Raw genomic sequence first — 7,648 nt, 5'->3', positions numbered from 1 at the left:
AATTATGCGGGCGTAGACAAAAACAAAAAGCAAATCCACATAAAGGCGATGGAATCTATATGAAGTTTAATATTTATTTTGTGTTATTCTTTTTCTTCCTTATGAAAGAGACATTTTATAAAGTTTGAAGATCCGATTTAGACTGAACAATTAAGAAATATTATTGGGACTTGAATTATATATACGGACTGTATAAAAGACTATATACTAGTTAATAATGTAGTTTTATATGTTGTAATAGGTCATTTACTATGGTTTGCAAGTTATTAATCCGTGTTTTCAGTAAAATTTATTTGTAATTGACTTTTAAGTAATCTGACAATGTAAAACTCATGATACTAATATTAGGTGTCGTTTGGTCTTATATGAAATGCAGAGATTATAACGCAAAAATTATAAGGTAAACTACACATATATACATGCTAAGGAGAAATATTTACGAAACGTAACGATAGTTTTCCTTATTTACAAAACATAACGATATATTACGAAACATTACGGATTTTCATATATTTTTCGTTTTTTTTATTTTTTTTCCAGAATATATATATATTTTTTATAAAAAAAAAATTATTTTATTTTTTAAAAAATAATTTTTATATATATATTTTTTTATTATTTTTTTTTGCTCAAAGGCTTAAAAAATTACCTCAAATTTTTGTGTATGAAAGTTGTATGAAAAATGTATGAAATGTGTATGTGTGAGCGAAATTTTTAATATAATTTTCATATACAAAATTTTGAGCGAAAACTTTAAGCCTTGAATAATGTATGAAAATTGTTACAATGTTGTTGTAGTTGTATTAATTTTCCAGAAACCTAATATGAACTTTATATACAAAAAATGTGAATGAAATTCTAAGTCTTGAAGGAGATATACAAATTTCATACCATTCTCATGCATAAAATTTTGAGCGTAATGTTTAAGCCTTGATCAAGAGATACACATTTCATACGTTCTTCATACATAAAATTTGAGCGAACTTTTTAAGCCTTGAGCAAGATATACACATTTCATACACAAAAATTTGAGCGATTATTTTAAGTCTTGAATGTTGTATCAAAGTTGTATACAATGTTGTTGTAGTTGTATTAATTTTACAGAAATCTAACATGAACTTTATACACGAAAATGTGATCGAAATTTTAAGACACGAGCAAGATACAAATTTCGTATTGTTTTCATACACACAATTTTGAGCGAATTTTTTAAGCCTTGAACGAGATATACACATTTCATACATTTTTCATACCGTTTTCATACACTAAATTTTGAGCAAACTTTTTAAGTCTTGAGCGAGATATACACATTTCATACAACTTTCATACATAAGTTTTTGAGCGAAAAAATATTAATTTTTAAAAAAAAATTTAAAAACAAAAAAAAAAATTAAAAAAATATAAAGCATGTTTTGTATAGGATTTGTAATGTTATGTTTTGTAAGTATAAAACTATCGTCACGTTTCGTAAATTTTTCTTCTTAAGATGTATATATATGTAGTTGACCCTTATAATATTAAAGTATCAATTTAGGTATTCAAGCCCAAAATTGACATGTACTCGGAAATTGTGTGGTTTTCCCTTCAAATGGGATGGTCTTTAAGTTTTATTAGGGGCCAAGCCAACTCATCCGGTGCGAGTAGTTGAAGACTCGCTTTTCTCTTAGGATCATGTATTTTTTTATCTAATCTCAGCATATTCTTTCTCAGCAAAAGCTGCATCAACATTGATTTTTTGTTAAGAAATACCCAAATCAAAGGTCGGAAAATCTAAATTTTGAACACTATGTGTTATACCTCTAGTTACTCTCCTATTAGGTGTGGTTTGATCAGCCATTAGAATATTGATAGTGATTAACACCTGAAAATTAAACTTTGATTTAAGTTAAAATTATAAGAACAGTAACATTAAAAAATGAAAAATATACAATATATATAAAAATACTTACACAAATACACAACCATCCGAGAATTTAGGGTACAAAATCGTGGTTGAATCGTGGATGAAATGTGATTGAAGGTTGAAAGTAATGGAAAAAAATTGAAGAGAAAAAAATGGCTAAAATTTTGAGTAATTAAAGAGAGAGAGAATCCTAATTAATGCGTGAGTATATAATTGTACCGTTAAAAGGGGGAATAGGGATTGGGCAACGTGATTTTAGGTGTATTTGTGTATGTTTTAGCTTTTTTTTACCATGGTAGCTATAATTGGTAATATTGAAAAGTTTTAAGTTATTATTAATAATAAAAACAAATGGTAGTTATGTTCATTAAATATGGTTAAAAAAAGCTATGACAAGTAATTTTTACAAATATTTTCAAAGGAAAATGTTTTTCTGAAAAATGTGTTCTTGAAAAATAAGTAAATTTCTACTAATTTTCTCGTGTTCGGTTGGATAGTGAAAAATAAGTAAATTTCTTATTTTTTTCGAAAAAGAGTCATAAATGCCCCAAACCTATTGAAAAGAGCTATAAATACCCTCCTTCCACCTTTGAGTCTAAAAATACCTTTCTATCCACATTTTAGGTTTAAAAACACCCTTGAAATTTATTTTTGGCTCAAATATACCCCTCACACTAACAAGCCAAATTTAACTCTTTTAAAAAGTCACATGACATTTTGTAATTGGTCACACATTTTAATTTCAGAATAAGTAAAACTATCCAATTTTTAAGAACCAAACTCATTGACCCGTTTTAAAGTAAATGACATAGAACCTGCTTGGATGGGCTTATTTTAAGCAACTTATAAACTGTAAGCTGCTTTAGATAAGCTAAGTTAAACGAGCTTAATTATTTTTTGAGCTTATTTTAAACACAAAATGACTTTAAACTGGTCATCCAAACACTAAAAAAAGCTAAAAACAACTTATAAGTCAATCCAAACGGGCTCATAATCTTCTCTTGCTATATCTTCTAGACGTTTGTAAAGATCAACAACAAAGCTGCCCTCGAAGTTTTCCCCATTAAAATTCAAGAATGCATCGTATTTCCATCAAATAGCAGGCTGAATTTGGGAAGCCATGGGGAAATGTTGGTTCAAATAATCAGCGAAAAGTGGACACCTTTCTTTCCACTTTTCCTCATAAACCCACCATCAATTTTTTTGCTAAATCTCCATTATTCAACACCCAATTTCTCAAATTTATCACCTTTTCCTATAGTCAATGATATCAACATGAAAACTTTCCATTTTGATGTGGTAAAACTTTCCAAGATTTGATTTTTGATAATCAAGATTTGAATTTTATTCCATTTGAGCTTGTGGGTATTGAGTGAAAAAGATGTTAGGTCGATTATTGAGTACTAGGAGAGCTTGGCAAGTGAAAAGAATTGTGAGGAATGGAAAGATTGTCTCATTTACTTTAAAACGGGTCAATGGGTTTGGGCGTTAAAAATGGGCGGATTTTACTTATTCTAAAATTAAAATGTGTGACCAATGTGGCTTTTTAAAAGAGTTAAATTTGACTTGTTAGTTTGAGGGGTATATTTGAGCAAAAAATAAATTTTAAGGGTACTTTTAGACCTAAAAGGTGGATGGAAGGGTATTTTTAGATCAAAAAGTAGAGGGATGGTATTTATGAGCCTTTTCCGTACTTTTTTTTTCTCATGTTAGGTTAGTTGGTAGAATTTTTTTCCTGAAAAATACCATCCATGCCCCCACCAACCCCACCCTAACCCCACCACCCCATACCACACCAACCCTAAACTTTAATTCTCTGTTTGGATGGTTGTTTCTCGTGGTTCATTAATGTACAATATGGTATGATATAGTATGGTGTTGTGTTGTATTGTCTTGTATTGTACTGTATTAATGAACATAATGTTTGGATAGACTGTATCGTTTGTTATGGTTTAATAACATTTGTATTGTTTGGTTTGACTGGTACTGTATAATAACTTGTAAGTTTACTAAAATATACTTAACTGTTAATTAGAAATTAATTTACATATATTAATAATAAAGAATAAAATAGGAACTTTAAAAAATAAGTAGGTATTGGGTGGGGGTGGCGGAGGGTTTCATAGTTATATAACCATGAGATGAACCACGAGTTTATAATACGAAACCACATAATTTTAAAAATATTGAAAACAAACATGATTTCGTAAAAAATCATACATTAATGAATCACGCTAAATTCATCCAAACAGGGGTAAAGGGCTCAACCAATTAAAATGTTGATTTGAAACAGGCACTCCTTCCGTATTGTTTTTCTTTTCGAAGCAAATGAGACAAAATGAGAAAAAAAAAAAAAAAAAAACTTGCACGCAACAAGCAAATATTAAATGAAAAAAAAAAAACTTGCACGCAACAAGCAAATATTATATGAAAAAAAAAAACTTGCATGCAACAAGCAAATATTATATGGAAGAAATATAAAGATGAAGAAAGATTGTTAAAGGACAAACTTTAATTTGGAAACTTTAACTATTTTGTATACTTCATCTCTTCTTATTTACGTGGCACGTTCTTTTTAGTCTTTTCTAAAAAAAAAATCACACTTTTACGTCTAAAAATAATATAGAACTAAAATTTATATTTTACCCTAAATGAGATGATTTATAGGTACAGAATATCTAAGGCTTGTTTAGACAAAAATCTTTATTTTTTTAATTCAATTTCATGCCTAGTCAAATAGTATCACATAAATTAGTACTTGCAATCTATGTATTTATCATGGATGTTCCCATCAGAACGTCGTCACTAATCTAGGATTATTCATGGAAGTCATCGCTCGGAAACAGTTCTCAACAAGCACATTTTACTACAAAGGCCTTCGTCAGACGATTTTTCTACGAAAAATTGTTGGAAGTAGTTTCTGACGAGAACATATTTTATGGAGTCAGAAATTTCATAAAATATACGTGTTTCTAGTGTGTGTGTATATATACTGCAGGGAGAACAATTGTGATGGAAGGGATGAATAAAAGTAAGTAGTATATTTTGTTTCACGCTACAATTATTGAACTAAAGAGTATACTATAGTTTCTACTATATATCAGTGTTTTAAAAGACAGTTTCAGGACTCGTCTTGAGACTCCTCTCGAGGCGGGGCACTGGCAAAACGCCTCGGGGCTCATGTGCGGAGCTTATTTTCTGTGAGGCTTACGCCTTAAGCGTCCGACCGTACGCCCTAAAAACGTTTAACGCTCACGCTCGGGGTTCGCCTAACAGTTCTTACACAAATTATATGTTAAATTTTTTAATTAAAATCGTTGACCCTCATAATTCTTTAACAAATGAATTATATTTAATAGTTTTTCATCTATAGAAATAAGAAGATAGGGAGTAACTCAAATACAAGTCGTATATTGCATATTTACTATTTGAGAACATCATGAGGGTGGCTATCGCTTAATATTTTTTGAAAAAATACATAGTCGAATTGTACATTTCACTTGTAATTGGTCTTTTGTTATATGTATCAAAATAATCATATTTTATTATTTCGCTATTTGAAAGTAATTTTATTTTTATTCATGAAGGAGTTACGTTTTAATTATAATACTGATAAAGTTTATTGATTATTTCCTTATAGGGAGATAAACTGAATAGTATGATAATAATAATGTTTTAAGAAAGTGTGATTTTTTCATTGTTTGAAAGTTAAGATGTTAGATAGAGTTGATTTGCATTTCATAATAGCGTTTCTTTCATTGTATTGTTTATACTTGTAAAATTATGTTATATACAATTATAAGTTGTAAATGGCGTATAATGGATTGCTTTGATTAGTTTTTTTGTGAGAATCAAACACAAGAGAGTGTGTGTGTATTTCATTTATTTACAGTTTTCTTTTATTTTTTATGTAATTTTACCTATTAAAAATATTTATTGTTATTATATTATTTTATTTAGTAATAAAATTAAATACCCATGGGCCTTAGGCCCCATGCCTCGGGGCTTACGTCTCGCCAAGGCATATATAAAAGCCCCGCCTTATGCCCCCGCTTTTAAAAACACCGCTACATATAACGGCTAAGGAGTACAAACACCACATTAACAAATTGTACAAACTCCTTGCACAAATAAGTGCCACATAAGTTGAGACTGTGAGCATATTAAACATGTCCATTCTCCCTTTCATTTCTTTGTTAAGGTTTCCAATTTACCGTTCTAATAATGTTCATGTGTATGTAAATGAAAGATTGATTAGGAAAATCAAAGAAAGTGAAGCTATGATCCATCTAATTACATTCCTTTCGACTAACTTTTGGGTTAAACTAGAGTTTGAAGTAGGGGTGTCAAATTTAGCCCAAAAAGTGATTGCCCGTCCAACGCTCAAAGTTTTATGGGTTGGGCTCAAGATAATTCACATTGGGCTGATTTTAGCCCAACCCAACATAACCCATTTTAAAGTGATCTCCAACTTAGTTCAATATTAGTCCAATTTTAGCCCGTTTTTAAGATTTACTTAAATTTGGGTTTATTGCTTGAGTTTACTTTAGTTTTTTTAATTAATAGTTTTATTATTTTTTATGTATACACTTTTCTTGTATCATGTATCTTATAAGTTTGTAGTGTGTTTGATGCGAAGGGAAATATTTTTCACGAAAAAAGTTTTGTTGAACATATTTACCACGGAAAAAGTTTCCCTCAAAAATATTTTCGAAAAATCAGCAAAAATATTTCGCATCATAATTTATCACAAGTTATGTCCGGCATAACTTTTGCCACTTAGAAAACTTATGTTTTCACTAGGCATAAATTCAATTTTGAAGGATAAAAATTAAAGACCAGTCCATTTGAAGATTCAACCGTGCAATTTCTTCATTTTGTTTTGATCACGTGTTACTTGGAAAAGAGTTGGAGCTGGTCCGTTTGTTTGATATGAAGGGAAATATTTTTCACGAAAAAAGTTTTGTTGAACATATTTACCACGGAAAAAGTTTCCCACGGAAAAATATTTTCGAAAAATCAGCAAAAATATTTTTCATGAAAAATGTATTTTTAAAAAAAGAAAATATTTTCCACGAAAATGTTTTTCTAAAACATAGACCCATAAAAAAAAAACTGGGTCAAGTTGGGCGGGTCATGACCCAGCCCATTTTTAACCCATTTCAGCCTAAGTAATTTTTTGGTTAATGTTAGCCCAACCCATTTATCACCTCAGCCCATTTTGATTGGGCTAATTTCAGCCCAACCCACCCATTTGACACCCCTAGTTTGAAGAATCAATAATTCGTTAAGATCCAATTAATCAATAATTCATTAAGATCCAATTAGAGTTTGGTAAGAATATAATGATACCAGTTCTAGCTCAGTTGGTTAGAGCGTTGGTCTTATGAGCCGAAGGTCGCGGGTTCGAGCCCTGCCGGGACCCAACTATTAGTTTCCTTCCCTGTTCTTTTAAAACAGAACCATACTCATAAGTTCCAAGCAATCATGAAATATAGGTCTAGTTTTATGTTTCTCTACTGGGTATTAATAATATGTGGAATTATATCTTATTCATACTCTTCCTGTTCCAGTTAATGAATTATTATTTTTTGATTCGTCCGTTGTATCTTATTCATACTTTTGGGCTTCATATATATTTATATGTACAATTTTCACAAATAGCTACCTTTTAGCTGCTTCTAACAAGCTATAACTATAAGTCCATTATTTACAATTCGTAGCTGGTTTTTCCTATATTTAGAT

At 29.9% G+C, this 7,648-nt stretch overlaps 1 non-coding gene across 1 annotated transcript; it reads left to right on the top strand.

Annotated features, from left to right (window-relative positions):
- The first annotated feature begins 7,257 nt into the window (after nt 1–7,257).
- Nucleotides 7,258–7,328, top strand: TRNAI-UAU (transfer RNA isoleucine (anticodon UAU)). Its single transcript has one exon. It is a non-coding gene; the product is annotated as a tRNA-Ile (tRNA).
- The last annotated feature ends 320 nt before the right edge of the window (nt 7,329–7,648 follow it).

This window comes from Lycium barbarum, chromosome 4, assembly GCF_019175385.1.
Source record: "Lycium barbarum isolate Lr01 chromosome 4, ASM1917538v2, whole genome shotgun sequence".
Classification (NCBI taxonomy): domain Eukaryota; kingdom Viridiplantae; phylum Streptophyta; class Magnoliopsida; order Solanales; family Solanaceae; genus Lycium; species Lycium barbarum.
Note: the sequence above shows the minus strand (reverse complement) of the source record. Positions and strands in the feature narration are given on the sequence as shown.